This window comes from Meles meles, chromosome 18 (assembly GCF_922984935.1).
Source record: "Meles meles chromosome 18, mMelMel3.1 paternal haplotype, whole genome shotgun sequence".
Lineage (NCBI taxonomy): Eukaryota > Metazoa > Chordata > Mammalia > Carnivora > Mustelidae > Meles > Meles meles.
This window is the reverse complement of record NC_060083.1, coordinates 54,993,634-55,008,464: the sequence shown is the minus strand read 5'-3', so window position 1 is coordinate 55,008,464 and position 14,831 is coordinate 54,993,634.

The following is a 14,831-nucleotide window of genomic DNA, read 5'->3' as shown; positions in this document are numbered from 1 at the left end:
TATTTGACTTCATTTAGTGGTCAGATAATCTACTTTTACTAAAACAAGGGCAGTTCCTATTCTTGGAATTTACAGTTAAGGAGGTGAGTGAGTCCTTCCTTTATTGCTTTTTTGTTGTACCCTCTGGAAATTGTCCTCTTTTTCACAGATTGTAGACATGTGGACATGTACACATTGTTGAGGTTTTATCTATCATTGCAGGGTTAATAAATAATAGACTGGCTATTATGGTATTGGAGTATTTTCCTTTACCAAAAGACATCTTTGAATCTGTATTTATAGACATCATTCGTGTCTATAGGAGATAAGGAGTGCCGTGTTTCCATGTTCTCCATTTATACATCTGTAAGATGGAGTTTTGGGTTTTGTTTTAATCAGGTTAGTGGATTGTTGTAAATATAGGAATAATATATACACACTCCCTAATCCCATCACTAAACAGGTGCTCACAATGTAGTGGGCATTTTTTTTTTTTTTTTTAAGTGGGGAGAGGTTATCATGATATCATTCGTGTCCTGTGTCTCTCAACAAAGTTTAATGAGAGAAAAACAACTCTTTTTTTTCTTTCCTACATAAACTCATTTAAGCTTCTCCATGTTCTAGAAACACTTATCACAACAGTTTGAGAAGGAGCATCAAGGAAATGTACTAGGACACAAACTAGAACAGGAGCCAGTGAGTAACAAAGATTCTGGTATCTGAATGAATGAATAGATACAAACTAACCACCTGGGAAAACCATTCAATAGAACAACAATGGAGGGCGCCTGGGTGGCTCAGTGGGTTAAGCCTCGGCTTTGGGCTCAGGTCATGATCTCAGGGTCCTGGGGTCGAGTTCCACATTGGGCTCTCTGTGTGGCGGGGAGCCTCCTTCCTCCTCTCTCTCACTGCGTGCCTCTCTGTCTACTTGTGATCTCTCTCTGTCAAATAAATAAATAAAATCTTAAAGAAAAAAAAAGCAGAATGACTTTGATGAATTGTTGGACTCTTCTCTTGCTGATGTCTTTTCTTTTATCTGTCTTGTCTTTGAGGGCAGATCTGCTCTTCTTTACATGTGGATACTCTTCTTTGCTCTCCCTGGGTCATAGGAGGGAAAGTGGAGACTGAGAGTCAGTCTATTGGCTCAATGCCTTGGGTCTTGTGCAAAACCAAGTTTCATTGCAAAGGAGCTACCACCATGCAGCGCCTCGATTTCAATATTGCAGCCTATGAATTTGAAGGGAAAAGAAGGCGAAGGACTTACTGGAAAATTTAATTTACCTCTTAGTCATGTGCCCTTTGGAAATTAAACTACTCTCTCGAAAGTTGGACTCCAGACTTGTCCTTTGGTTTATGTGAGGCATCTGGAGGGGAACTATGAGCCAAATGTGGTGTCCTGGGTGGGAAAGGTGGTTAACCTGATCCCAAACACCTTTCCCTGCCATATGCTCCTGAGTATCTTGGAGTTTGCCTTTCTAAGCCAAGGACCAGAAAATGTCTACAAGTTGAGGTTGGGACAATTATATGGTGGTGGCAGTATCTTATTTTTAAAGAAAAGATGCGGAGCCCTTAGGTGTTCAGGGTTTGCCAAACAGATTTAGCAAAATATTTTAGATTTAGAAAAGGAGGGGGACACTTTGTCCCTAGGACATTTGTCTTTTATTTCAGTTAACAACTCATAAAATATGAGTTAAAAATTGTATTGCTTTTAATTCATCAAAGCTCCATCTGTGCAGAAAAATCATTACTAAGATAAATATTAGAAAAATAGAAGCAAGATATCAAGAGCTGGAAATAATATGATTGTCTAAAAAAAGCAAGGGAACTGACAAAAATAATTATAAGTAACAACTGTAATTTGTTGGTGGCTTGCTATAAAAACAATACAGAGTGATCAATTGCCTTCTTAAAACTCAAGATTAGCCTTGAACTAAATTTGAAATTAGTCCCTTACTAGCTGGGGAGAAATACTAACTTTTCTGTGTCTATTTCTTTATCTGTAAAATAGAACCAATAATAGTTCTCATCTCAAACAACTGTTATAAGAATAAGAATAATTGAGAGAGCAGGTAGAAAGCGTTCAGGGTAACTGAATAAGCATAACATTTTAGTTGTAATTGCTTGGAAAATGACATTAATATTACCTCATCCAAATTTGTCATTAAAATATACAAAAAATCATAGAAAAATTTTACAGAAAAAATGTGGGACCTATAAGAAGGAAAATACTAGATTTTACTATGGAATATAAGCTTTCCTTTCAGTAATGAAATAATATGCTATCTTTACAGTTTAGGTGATTCAATATTATAGTGATATTAGAATATATATAATCCATTGGGAATATTTAGGGTGCACTTTGTGTCAGCAACTGTATAATTATTAATATGTGTGTATACTCCTTATTATTCATATCAACTCAGTGAGGATGGGATTATTTTGTTCGATTCATAAAAGAAGATACTAGGGCATAACGAAGGAAAAAAAATGAATCCATACAGCTGGTAATTGGAGGAATGTGAAGTTGGATAGAAGTAAATTTATTTCTAATTTGAAAAATGAATAGGATTTTGTAATTCCTGAAATGGTTGAATATTAATCTGGAAAAGAGAAGTCCACTAGAGCAACCAACGGTAATTTTTAAAGAATAGCATAGGTACAATTATCTTAACAGGTGTTAAAATATGTTATAAAGCCACGAAAAGGACAGACATGGTAAAGAATTGAGTCAAGAAGTAGAATCAAGAGTAAAGGATGGAGGGGCACCTGGGTGGCTCAGTGGATTAAGCCACTGCCTTCGGCTCAGGTCATGATCTCAGGGTCCTGGGATCGAGCCCCGCATCGGGCTCTGCTCTGCAGGGAGCCTGCTTCCTCCTCTCTCTCTGCCTGCCTCTCTGCCTACTTGTGACCTCTCTCTCTGTCAAATGAATAAATAAAATCTTTAAAAAAAAAAAGAGTAAAGGATGGTTATCTCATCTAGGGTTTGCTTTAAAATCAGTCTAAGACAAACATTTGCATCCAAATAGCTTAGAGATAGGAGCTGGGAACTTGGAAGACTAGAACAGGGAAAGAGGCAAAGCCAATGTCAGAGATGCATTATTTGGCTGCTAAGTGGGCAACTGGGATTTGGTCTTACTGGGGACTCTCTAAGGAGTGTCACTGAAGGAGACAGAGGAGAAGTTCATCCGGTCTCCTGTCTGACACACTGGTCAGGGGTTGTCCTTGGTCAAGGGTGCTATTCACTTGGACTTCCGGATCTGTGTATGTGTCAGAGTGGCTGAGCAGTTTCACCAAGTCTCCACTGCCGCTGTGGCGGAGGAAGTCCCTGGGGCTGGAAAGGAGAGATTTCTGTCTTCAGGGGAGGCAAGTTGCCCTCAGATCTGAGTCCACTAGGAGCTGCGCAAGTGGCCAGAGTATGAAATGGTCTGAAAAGATGGGTGAAGTCACAGAAGGATTAGATGTGGGAAAGTAGATTCTAATAAAAGTGGCATTTCGAAAGCACTGCAGAAATAGCGTTTTATTTGATTGCAGAGTTAGGGGAAAGGGATTAATAAGAATAAAACTTAAGTTATGTTTTGAAACAATACTTTAAATGGTAGAAAACAAAAATACTAAAGGATTAGAAGAAAACACAGGTGAGTCATTTTTTTGTTTGTTTGTTTGGGTGGCGGTTTGTTTTAGTTTTTCTTTTTTAACAATCCGAGGGATGGAAAGACTCTGTCGCCATAATATCTAAGACTAAAAACCGCATAGGAAAACACTACAACTAATTTTTAAATTTTTTAAAAGTTCATCCAAAACAGTTTTTACTTTTCAAAAGTTGCTTTCTTTCTCCAACTAAACAGTTTTCTTAGATTAAATAAACATATCTGAAGGTTGACTAGTTAGTTGCCAAGTACTCATATCAACTCTCTGCTCTAATATACTGTAGTTAATATTGTGTGTACAGCTATTAGTAGCTTAAGAACTAGGATCAAAGAGAGATCTAGACCACCCTTAAATGTATATCTAAAATCTAGCTGAAATTTTTTAAGATCAAAGTCAGATTTACATTCAGAATCTATTAGAAGTGTGGATCTATAAATGTAATATCAGAGCAATTTAAGAGTAAAGTATTCCTCTCTTAATTTCACTGCTATTTGAATTTATTTATTTGAGAAAGAGGGAGAGAGCACGAGCAGGGGCAGAGGCAGAGGGAGAAGCAGACTCCCTATTGGGCCCAAGGAGTGGCTGGATCCCAGGACCCTGGGATCATGACCTGAGCCGAAGGAAGATGCTTAACCAACTGAGCCACCCAGGTGCCCAGCCCCCCCCCACCTTTTTTTTAAATACAGTCATTCGAGACACATCTTTTTTTGTTACAATTGGAGAAACTATGATTTAGTGGTGATGCCCACATTTGCAAAAATAAATAAAATAACGTGGAGAATTTAGGCTGTTTGTCAAATACTTATTATAAGCACCATCCTCTTGCATCCAGACCTAATCATACACCATCAAGAGAAGAAGACTTTTGATCTAAGTTATAAAGGTATTTGATTATTTCTATACTTCACTTTTATAATTTGATACAGTTTATATATTCAAAAGTTGGCTTGCTTAATGCAGGGCAGCGTAAACGTGTTATTAGGCATTTCCATGAATGAACCATTTTCAATATCTCTCATACTCTCAACAGAATAATGAATTTGAGTTTTTTTTCTAATGCAGACTCAAATAATGTTTTCAACTTATCTCTATTACAGACTTATTTTTACAATTGATGGAAAAATGGAAAAAAATATCCTCTCAGAGACACTTTAATTTTTTAAATTTTAATATTTTTAATTTTAATTTTAATTAAATTAATTTTTAATTTTAATTTTAATTTTAATATTTAAACAAGCAGAACAAATTTAAAGACTGTATCATTTGTCAGAAGAATACTAGAGAGAAGAGAAAAGGTCCTCACCACGGGAGTCTAAGATTGAGGAATGCCTCCAAATAATATATACATGGTAACCTGTTCATTTCCTGAGTCTTTTTTCATTCATCTAGTTTTTGTGACCATGTTTTTCTGAAATGAATTTCGTACTAAGTGGGACCAAATGTTTCCACTTGTGTTTTGTCACTGACTTGCTTTTGATCTACTTTGAGGACTAGCGAACACATTTGATGAATTCCAAAACAACTGGGAAATCAGGTGAGGAGAAAACACTGATCATAAATTGATTATCTAGTGTAGCATAAACCCAAAGAAACTCACTTTTTGCATTTTCCAGGTTTGGGACATTAGGGAAACATGGTATTGGACAGAATTTGCGATGCTTTTCTCCACAGAGCATGAAGGGGAATATCTTTGGGAAATGATCAACAGCTAGGATTTGTACCAGCTTATGCTGCTTTTTCCTTTCAGCTTGTCATGTTCTTTATAATTTTTTTTTAGTTTAATAATATGCAAAGCCTTGAATGTGCAATGCTGTCATACTTTCCACTGAGCTTCAAAGAAAGAAAGCAGAATGAAGCTTGTTGTAAACTTTTATTTCCATTTTCTGCTTTATGTAACCTTATTTTAGTAGCTCCAGTAAAATGTAACCACATTAACCAACACTTAATTTGGACTCAATGACGAAAGAAAGCCAAAAATAGCTCAGAAACAAACAAATTTGGAAAGTGTATGTCTGCCCCTACATCAGATGCTATCAAGTCACAATTTTTTGGGGGGGGGGCAGGAAAAAGAGCCAAGAGAAGATGACAGAAACTTATCTATAGAAGTCTTTGGGCCAACAAGCTTAATTATTCTTTTCTCCTCTCTGCCATAATGTAAAATTATGAAATAACATGAAATGTGATTCTTTGTCTAATTCCAGTTAGCTGCATCATTACCAGTCACTTCTGTTTTCATGTGAAGTTAATTGTATGTTCAGTTTTTTAAAAGTCATCTGTTTCTACATAAATTAAGGAAATTATAAAAGTATACTCTGTCTAACAGAGTATAATGTTAGACATTATGTTCTAATGTCTGAGCATACTATGAGAGCTTGATAATAAAGGTGACCGTGGGTTAAATTCAGCATTCTTTAAACTATAATCAACACCTGTGTTTTCTTTGTACCCAATTATCAACCAATGACTGAATTGATTGTAAGCCAGTACGAAATACCTTATATGTGGTTTCATGTTTGACAGCATACAAAAATAACTTTATATCAGTTGTTTTATCTGATCCTAAATGATCACATGCCCATGGCATGTGATATTTCAAAGCCTATTAGCGATAGAGCTGTGGATTGATTGGAGATCAGTGACTCCAGATCCTAGAATATCCAAATACAGTAGATGTTTACGCTCTGTAAAATATGCATTGTTGTCTATTACCGATTTAAATGTGTCTAGTTGATAACTATATTTACTTAAAATAATATCCTGGAATTTCAGCAAATTAATGAAGAGCTAAGACACAGCTGGGACCTCGTTATACTAAGATGTGCATTTCTGCTCTGATAGCGTATTGTTACGCATAGTTTTTGGTAGGACAAATTTACTAAAAACTCAGTGGCTTCAAACAATACCCATTTTATTTCTCTGTGGTGATTCTACCATCTGGTCAGTGCTTTGCAAGCAGAGCTCATGTGCTCCAATGGCATAGGCGGGGGTGGGTCTTTGGGGGGGTGGTTTAAGGCTACGCTCCCAAACAGGCTAACTCCCATGGCTGGAAGGTTGATGATGATTGTTTGCTGGAACACAGATGTATGGGTTGGCCACTAGCCTTGGTTCACACTTCTGCCTGGATTTCATGACTCTTACCCCCACTCCCAAGCCTCTCTGTGTGGTTAGCTTGGGTTTCCTTATAAGACTGGGTTCTCAGGCTAGGTAACTTCCAAAGGGCCAGCGCAAAAGCTTCCTAAGGTTTAGGCTCAGAACTGGCACAGTGTCCCTTCTGCCACCTTCTGCTGGTTCCTATGATTCACTAGGCCAGCCCATATTCAAAGGGAGAGGACAGCACAAGGGTAAGCATGTCAGGAAGTGTGTTTCACTAGAAGCCGTTGATGTATCATACAGAAATTTGTACAGAGATGATTATAGCTTCATTCATAGCAGTCTTACTCTGGAAACTCCCCAGATGTCCTTTAGTGGATGAGTGGCTACACAAACTGCGGTCAACCCCTCCTATTGAATCTTACTGAGCAATAAAGAGGAGTACGTGTAAGAACTTGTATAACCTTAAGGAAATAATTCTGAGCAAACAAAAACAAAAACAAATGCTGATCTTAGGATACATGCCACATGATTCCATGTACACAACGTTTGTGAAATGACATGTTATAGAGATGAGGAACGGATTAGTTGTTGGCTAATCCGTTGTTAGCTGTTAGGAATGGGGAGGTAGGTGTGGCTATAAATGGGTCATGCACAGAGCTTTGCGGTGATGTTTGAGTACCTCCATTGCGGTGGTAGTTAGAGAAATGACATGTGATAAAATCACACAGAGCTACACACACAGACACACAAGTGGGTAAGTCTAAAACGTGTTCCGTGGATTGTACCAATGTCAACTTCTTACTCGTGATACTGAATTATGGTATACAAGGGGTAGACCTTGGTGGAGCTGAGTGGAAGGTACAGAGAAGCTCCCTGTACATTTCTTTGTGACTTCCTATAAAGCCTTACTTATTTTAAAATTGAAAGTAAAGAGGAAGAAGAAGACAACCCTTGGGTTTGGAAAGTGGTCGGGGGGGGGGGCGTTTATGCAGTCAAAGGGCTTTGGCTCAACCCTTGATCCATGTTTTATAATGTGCCTAGGATTTCGTTCATATTCAGCTATGGTGAGATCAGGATCAGGAGACCATTATCACTGAAAAAATTGTTTGTTACTCACAGTTCCGCAGAGGAGGGAGCAGTCATCGTGCTACATAGACTATCAGGGAGCAAGAATTTCCTGTCCCATCAAGTTCCCTCTAGTCGGATAGGGAATATCCTATAGGATAGGGAATAGGATAGGGAATGCTGATCAACATGAGACAGATTAACAGAAGAAAATCAAATTTAAAATCATGCGGAGAATCCACTCAGACATGGAGATTCCAAAGACAGTCAGACACAATGAGGGACATAAGTCATCCTGAACTAAGGAGAAGGAGGTAGGGGTCTGGGACTTCCAAAGAAAGGAATGGAATTTATAGGAAGATGAAAAAGAGTAATGTTTGGTACGCAAATGTTTGCTGGGCCACTTGGAAACAATTGAACAAAGAGAGAACTTTGATCAAACAGGCCTTGCCAGCTTCCTCCCCATCTGCCCTACCTAGCTCACATCCTAATGTAGTCGTGTATGGTGAAAGCTCTGTCCCTAGAGCAGGTCTTCTGTGTAAATTCTTTTAGGCAGTTGAGGGGCAAGTTAAATGCTTTTCCTAAGTCTGCTAGGTTTTGATTGTTTTTTTAACTCAAAATAATTTTCATGACAAAGTGGCCCATTTGGGGGCAGCCTGCCTTCACTGCCCCTATGGGTCCACGGGGGAAAGCACCAAGGTCAATGGGGAGGCAGATGGGGCACAGGGAAAGCATGCACCAGAGCCTTGATTATGTTTTTTAGCAGGAAGGAAGGAGTGAGGCAGGCTAAGCAGCTGACCAGGTTTAGGATTGGATAGTTTGAAAACTTCTGGCAAGCTCTGGCCTATAAGGTGGTCTCAAATTGTTCCAGACCTGGCCCTGGTGTGACTGAAAGCAGAGAAAAAAAAAAAAAACAACAACAACAAAACAATAGCTTGCTAAGTGAGAATTTGATAAGGTGCTTGAACTCTCAATTGGTTGGTTTGCGTATCAGAGGTGTGCTCACAGGCCAGTGCAGGGCTAGCTGTAGGAATTAGCTAACCTTGCAGGTTCAGTCTCTTTCCTCTGGGGTTTGTGAGGTTCCAAAATGGGAAAGCATCACAAAATAGAGAAAATAAAAAAACGGGATTAGTAGAGTATACCGCTTCTTAGCCGTTGTAACAGTAGGGTGTTATTTGACGGCTCGAACCTCAGTTTCTATGTCTTTATAATTTGGATAATAATAATAATGCCTAACTCATAAAGTTACCATGAGGAACGACAAGAAGATAGTCCACACCACGCACTTGACAACAGTGCCTGGCATCTATGAAACACTCAGTGAAATATACTAATAATATGCAGACTTGAATTCTTGACAAAGCGCTATCTGGTACACTGGGGGGTGGGTTTGGAGGTTTCAATAAATTTTCACTCCGATAATAATTTATGCAATGACTAATATCATATATAGAATTCTGTTCTCCTGAAGCAAAACTCTTCTACTTCATCCTGTTTCCATGTTAGCGTTACTTATACTAAATTGCAGGATCAACTCCAGAGGGGAATAAATTCTGGTAGCAGAGAAGATCTTAGTACTATTGTAGGCTATAACGTGTATGCAAGACAGTTATTCCTATCTGGAAATTATCTGCGTGGAGCACAATAAAAATAAGTATTCTGACTTTGAACACCAAGGCCGTAGGGTTTCTTCCGTGGCAAGCACTAATTCTGATCCATCCTGCTTCTGAGAAATGGTTGATTTTCAGGGGCAACATACCCAGGTCGCACACAAAAACCCGGTTATATGCAAAGGGTTAGCTCATTTTTTTTGCATGAAAATAAATCATGTTTTGTCAGCCAGAGAAGGTTAAAAGTCAATTGGGAAATGGATGGCTTTAACCACTGATCTGTGGAACTTCACGGGGGCATCCAGCTAACTATGGCACCCCTCACCACTTCATAAATTAACAAAGATCCATAAATAACTTACTCCAAATTAGATGGGAGAATGACATTTCGGGAGGCGCGAGGATGGGAAAGATGAGGCATTTCCTTAAAAAAATGAAAAAGGCCCCTTGAAAGATTTCCTAAGTATTGCTTAATTTCAGTCAACATGACAAGCTGAGCACAGGCTTGATAAAACCCCAAAACTATATAAATTGTCTCAGAAAATTAAGATACAAGTGATCCACTTACATGGGAGTCTGAAGTCAGGTACCTTTACAACTGCACTTTATTTTCTGCAATATGATATGCAATTAATTCTTCCTTAAATAAACAAGCTGATTAAAATTTCATTATGCTGACATCTCACAATAAACCTGGATCCAGGAAACCCCTTTCTTTTTGCTTGTGTAAGCCTTTATAATTAATTCTGGATTTATGTCATTTGCTGGTCAATGTTCCAGTCACCTTACTAACTATTTAAGCAATTCAAAAGCTGTCGGAGCTCACAGGAGCCACCAAAGCACAGGGCGATGGCCCCCAGTTTTAATCTAATCCTTATTTGGTGAAGCTTTATTTTCCCGTGCTATGGCATTTTCTTTTAGCCAAGCAATTAAATGGTAATGTCTTCACTTTTTGCCCCACAGTAATTAGAAGATTCACAGCCTACTAATTCACAGCCAACTAACGCTTCTTACCTTTTAGTTATTTTTTTCCCATTTCAGCCCCCAGAACTAATTTTGTCTTAATTGATAAATTTAAACTCATAGGTTATACAAAGGTCCTAAGAATTTTCCATGTTATTCAGTGGCTCTCATTGGTGTTGTGACTTCTTTCTCTGAGCAGGTGTTGGCTGGGCTCCAGGAAGGCATGTTAGTGCCAATGTGGAAGGGGCTACTGGAGCATCTCCGAGAAAGCAGGAGACTCTTGAAGACCTACCTGGTAGTTTCCCACCAAGCTGGTAGCACGTGAAGGGCAGTCAAAATCAAAGCCTCATTCTGCACCTGACACTTGGCCATGAACTGGTGTTCTCTTCTACACATGAGCATGTAGAATTTTCACCAGCTTTTAAATTCATTCATATACATAAATGGTTTAAGAGTGGTCTCTGGAGGGTAGATCTTAAATGGTATCATCTTAGAAAAGAAGGGTAATGATGGGAGTGTTCACTAACAGCAGGGTTATCATAATCTTTTTTTTTTTTAAACAGTTTATTTATTTATTTGACAGAGAGAGAGATCACAAACAGGGGGAGTAGCAGAGGAAGAGGGAGAAGCAAGCTCCCTGCTAAGCAGGGAGCCTGATGTGGGACTGGATCTCAAGACCCTGGGATCATGACCTGAGCGAAAGTCAGACCCTTAACTGACTGAGCCACCCAGGCATCCCAGGGTTATCCTAATCTTGTAACATATATGTGTATCAGATCAATGCCTCGTATACGTTCCACTTACATACACAATGTTACATGCCAATTGTACCTCTCAGTGAAGCTGGAAAAAAACAAGAGTGGCCTCTCAGTAGAAATAAAACAAAATCAAATAAATCATAAGGATGTAATTGGTACTTTTATCTCATACACGTAAGGCATGATGATAAAGTCTTTATCTCACGAAGATCCCTTTTCTGGACTTCTCCCCAGTTCGTCGGCGTCAACACAAGTTACATCCTGTTTTCAGGTGCAGACTGGCCTCCCAGGATTGCTAGATCTTTCAGAGATACTCCTCTCCTCTGAAGAATTCCATTGCCTCTGACATTGATGTCCCATTTTCTAGTTAGAGATGTTTTTCTGTAAATGACTGCTCATTCCACAAGCATGTCACTTAATCCTAAAACAAGTTAGAAGGGCTTCCAGGGTGAGACCCAGACATTTCTGTTTTCTTTCTTTAGTCTTTCAGTGTACATAAATTATGTAGGCTAGGAATTCATGATACAACCAAAGGGAACTATGTTCTACTCATTATTTATTCTTATCTCACTTTGTTCTGAAAAGGTTTCAAGGTGGCGTCCAAGGCAGGGTATTTGAACCTGAATAATAAATTATTTTGTAATAAATGGACTTGCACTATACAATTCCACGATGGTTTCATATCGTTTCATTCTGTTTAACCTCACGTCAGTTCTATGCATTAAGAGGCTATATGTCACCGCTCCATAGGTTAGAGAAAACCAGATCATGCTTGAAGTCGTGAGTTTCCTCTCCTGTACTGCCTCCCCAGGATATCTCTCTTCACTGAGGAAGAGTATTTTTCTTTTTTCCCTGCGCCAGTGCCTTAATCCCTCATCTTCAAGACAGTAGATGCACTGAAACTGATTATCTAGGAAAACAAACAGATTGAGATTGGCATCATGGTCAGGGAAAGGTAGACAGGTCATGTATCTTATCAAACGCGAACCCATAAACTTCCAGATGAATTTCATTTTGAAATCCATGTGGATCGAGGGGCGATGATATTTTTAATGGGGGGAAAACAAGTAGAAAATCGAATTCTACAAGGATTGTTCAGTTGGTTTCAGTATGAACTGGTGCTTCTCTGTGCTCAGACTGTCCTTGGGATTATGAAGCAGGTGGATGACAACCAAGGACTTCCGAGCCCCCAGAAAGAGCCTTAATGCAAAAATAGGTCTACCCAACATGGGGACTTAGAAAGGATTTATTAAGTAGCTTAACTTTGTTTGCATTGATAAATGAGCCTTTCTAAAAAAAGATTTTTTTTTTTTTAAACTCGGATTCTAAGTGAGCGAGCTGCAGATGTCGTTGTCATTATGAGAAACCATCTGTCTAGCTTTCTTTCAAAATCTCCCAAGCTCTATCCAGGTGTTGAGATTTAAGGATGTGCCATTCCTTCCATCAGCTGCACAGGATGGGCTCACCCACACTGTCAGCACCTCGAGCAAGAGAGAAGGCTCTCTTTGTATACTTCCTCAAGGCACCTCAGTGTAGCTGTCTCATTCTGTTTCAAATTAACATCAGTGGTCATTTCCGCTGGTGATGCTCTGTAAAAGGAACTCTATATCCTTCAACTGTTCTCCCTTTGCAGGGCACCATGGGAGGCTGTTAAGATATGCAAATTGTGTTGTCTCAGTGTACTCTCCTGGGTAATGTTTTCCCCCCTTCCTCTTAGGAAATCGAAAAGAACGCGTTAGAGTTTGGCTCCCAATACTGGAGGAAAAAGAACAGTGGCTGTGGGTTTTCCCTGTGAATCTTCTCTTGAGGACAGATTTTCTAATAAGGTTGAATGCTACACTTCGGAATAGGGCAGGCACCAGTGAAATTGCCTGATAAAAATCACTAAAGCGATCTTTAAATACATGGAGAAACGGTCCCTATCATATGAATGTTTGCTGATTACTTTTCTAGAAATAAAATTTCACCAGAGAATGAATTCTGCAGATAGGATCTGTAAGTGGTTTTAAGGGGCGTAAATAATCGCGTTTTATCGCTGTGACCTGGAGGCTCCAGTTAATAGTTAAGTCTAGTAGGGAGGAGACTACCCAAGTTCAAATGCTCACTTTCACTGACTTTGTGATGTATTTTGCTTAAAATCTCTACGTTTTGGCATCCTCATTTTTAAAATCATGATTATAAATCCTAGCTCATGGTCTATAGCAAGATAATGTTCCTGTCACATGGTTGTCATTATTAGGAAAGCTAATATTGTTATTTAATTGCTTTGGGGAAAATAAGTAGTTGATTGAATATTGCTTATCCTGAGCATTATTTGAGAATTTTTAATGACCATTTCTGCATCAGGGATCTGATCAATTGCAGCTGAATTCACCTTATCCACCTGTTATATATAATTGATAGATAATTTAATAATACCTTTCTTATAGTAATTAAGTTGGCACAATTATACTTTTTAACCATAGTGGGAATAGGGGGAAATGTGATACAGACTCTAGCAAATGGTTTATTATAAAGGTAGAGTTCTAATTTAAACACCCCATGATAGGTCACCAGGGCAGTGTGACAGTGAATTTTCCACCATAGCCTCCTGTGTGGTCCTCCTAGCCCCATTCCTTCCTCTTCTCCCCCTCTTACACATGACAATAGCTCCTAGCTTTTCCTCCTTGCCCCTCTTAATAAAAATCCATATTGTCCAAACAATGGCTGCTAATTCATAGGCACAATTCCTCCTTCTTCTAGAACCATCCTTGACCAACTATTCCAGAAAATTGTTGCTGAAAGGTACCACCTGCTGAAGCCCTACAGAAGATTCTGCCCTCCCTGCCCATGTTTGAATGCTCTCAGACCTGATGTTTTGAAAGAAAGACTTATTCACGGTGCCCTTGTTTATTTTCCTCCTACAGTAATCTATATTTTCCTTTTTCCCAAGTTTAAGAAATATTTTTCACAAATGGCAAAATATATTATTTTTTATCACCTTTTACCATTTTGAAAATAATAATTTGCAAGAACAGTAACAAATTATAATTTGTTATGGTAAGTGTTACGAGTTTGTTATGGTAAGCAAGCAAACTCTTTCAAATGTCCATTAATCAGGGATGGGGCTCAGGACATGCTGCCCCAAAATGTGGCATCCTGGCCTATTGAATATTTCAAGTTGAAGGTGTTGGAAAAATGGCAGAAGCAGTCAGGTCACTCTGACCTTCTTGCCCACTTACTTTCTGTCCTGAAGCAGGTCATAAAACACTCATGAGAGAGGAACCTCTTCTATCCACAGGAAAAGACTGTCCTTATATCTGATAACAAAGGGATCTCAAGAAGAATTTTCACAAACGGGCCTCACTGAATTTTCCCGTTTACTACCATGATCTCATACTCCTTAAACTATCCTCTTTTCTCCACAGCTGTCTGCTCTTCACACCTGGCATTTAAAAGGCACAGGTCTTACTATTTTGGGGACGGGGGGATCTTCATTTCTTATGGAGGCTCCAGGTCACATAAAACTTACATTAAATAAATGTGTATGCTTTTCTACTGTTAGAATTAATTTCTAAAAGCCCCTTACAACAAAATCTTCCAGTTGGTTAAATGATTCCATTAAAAGTTAAATAACAGGGGCACCTGGGTGGCTTAGTGGGTTAAGCCTCTGCCTTTGGCTCAGGTCATGATCTCAGGGTCCTGGGATGGAGCCCCACATTGGGCTGTCTAATCA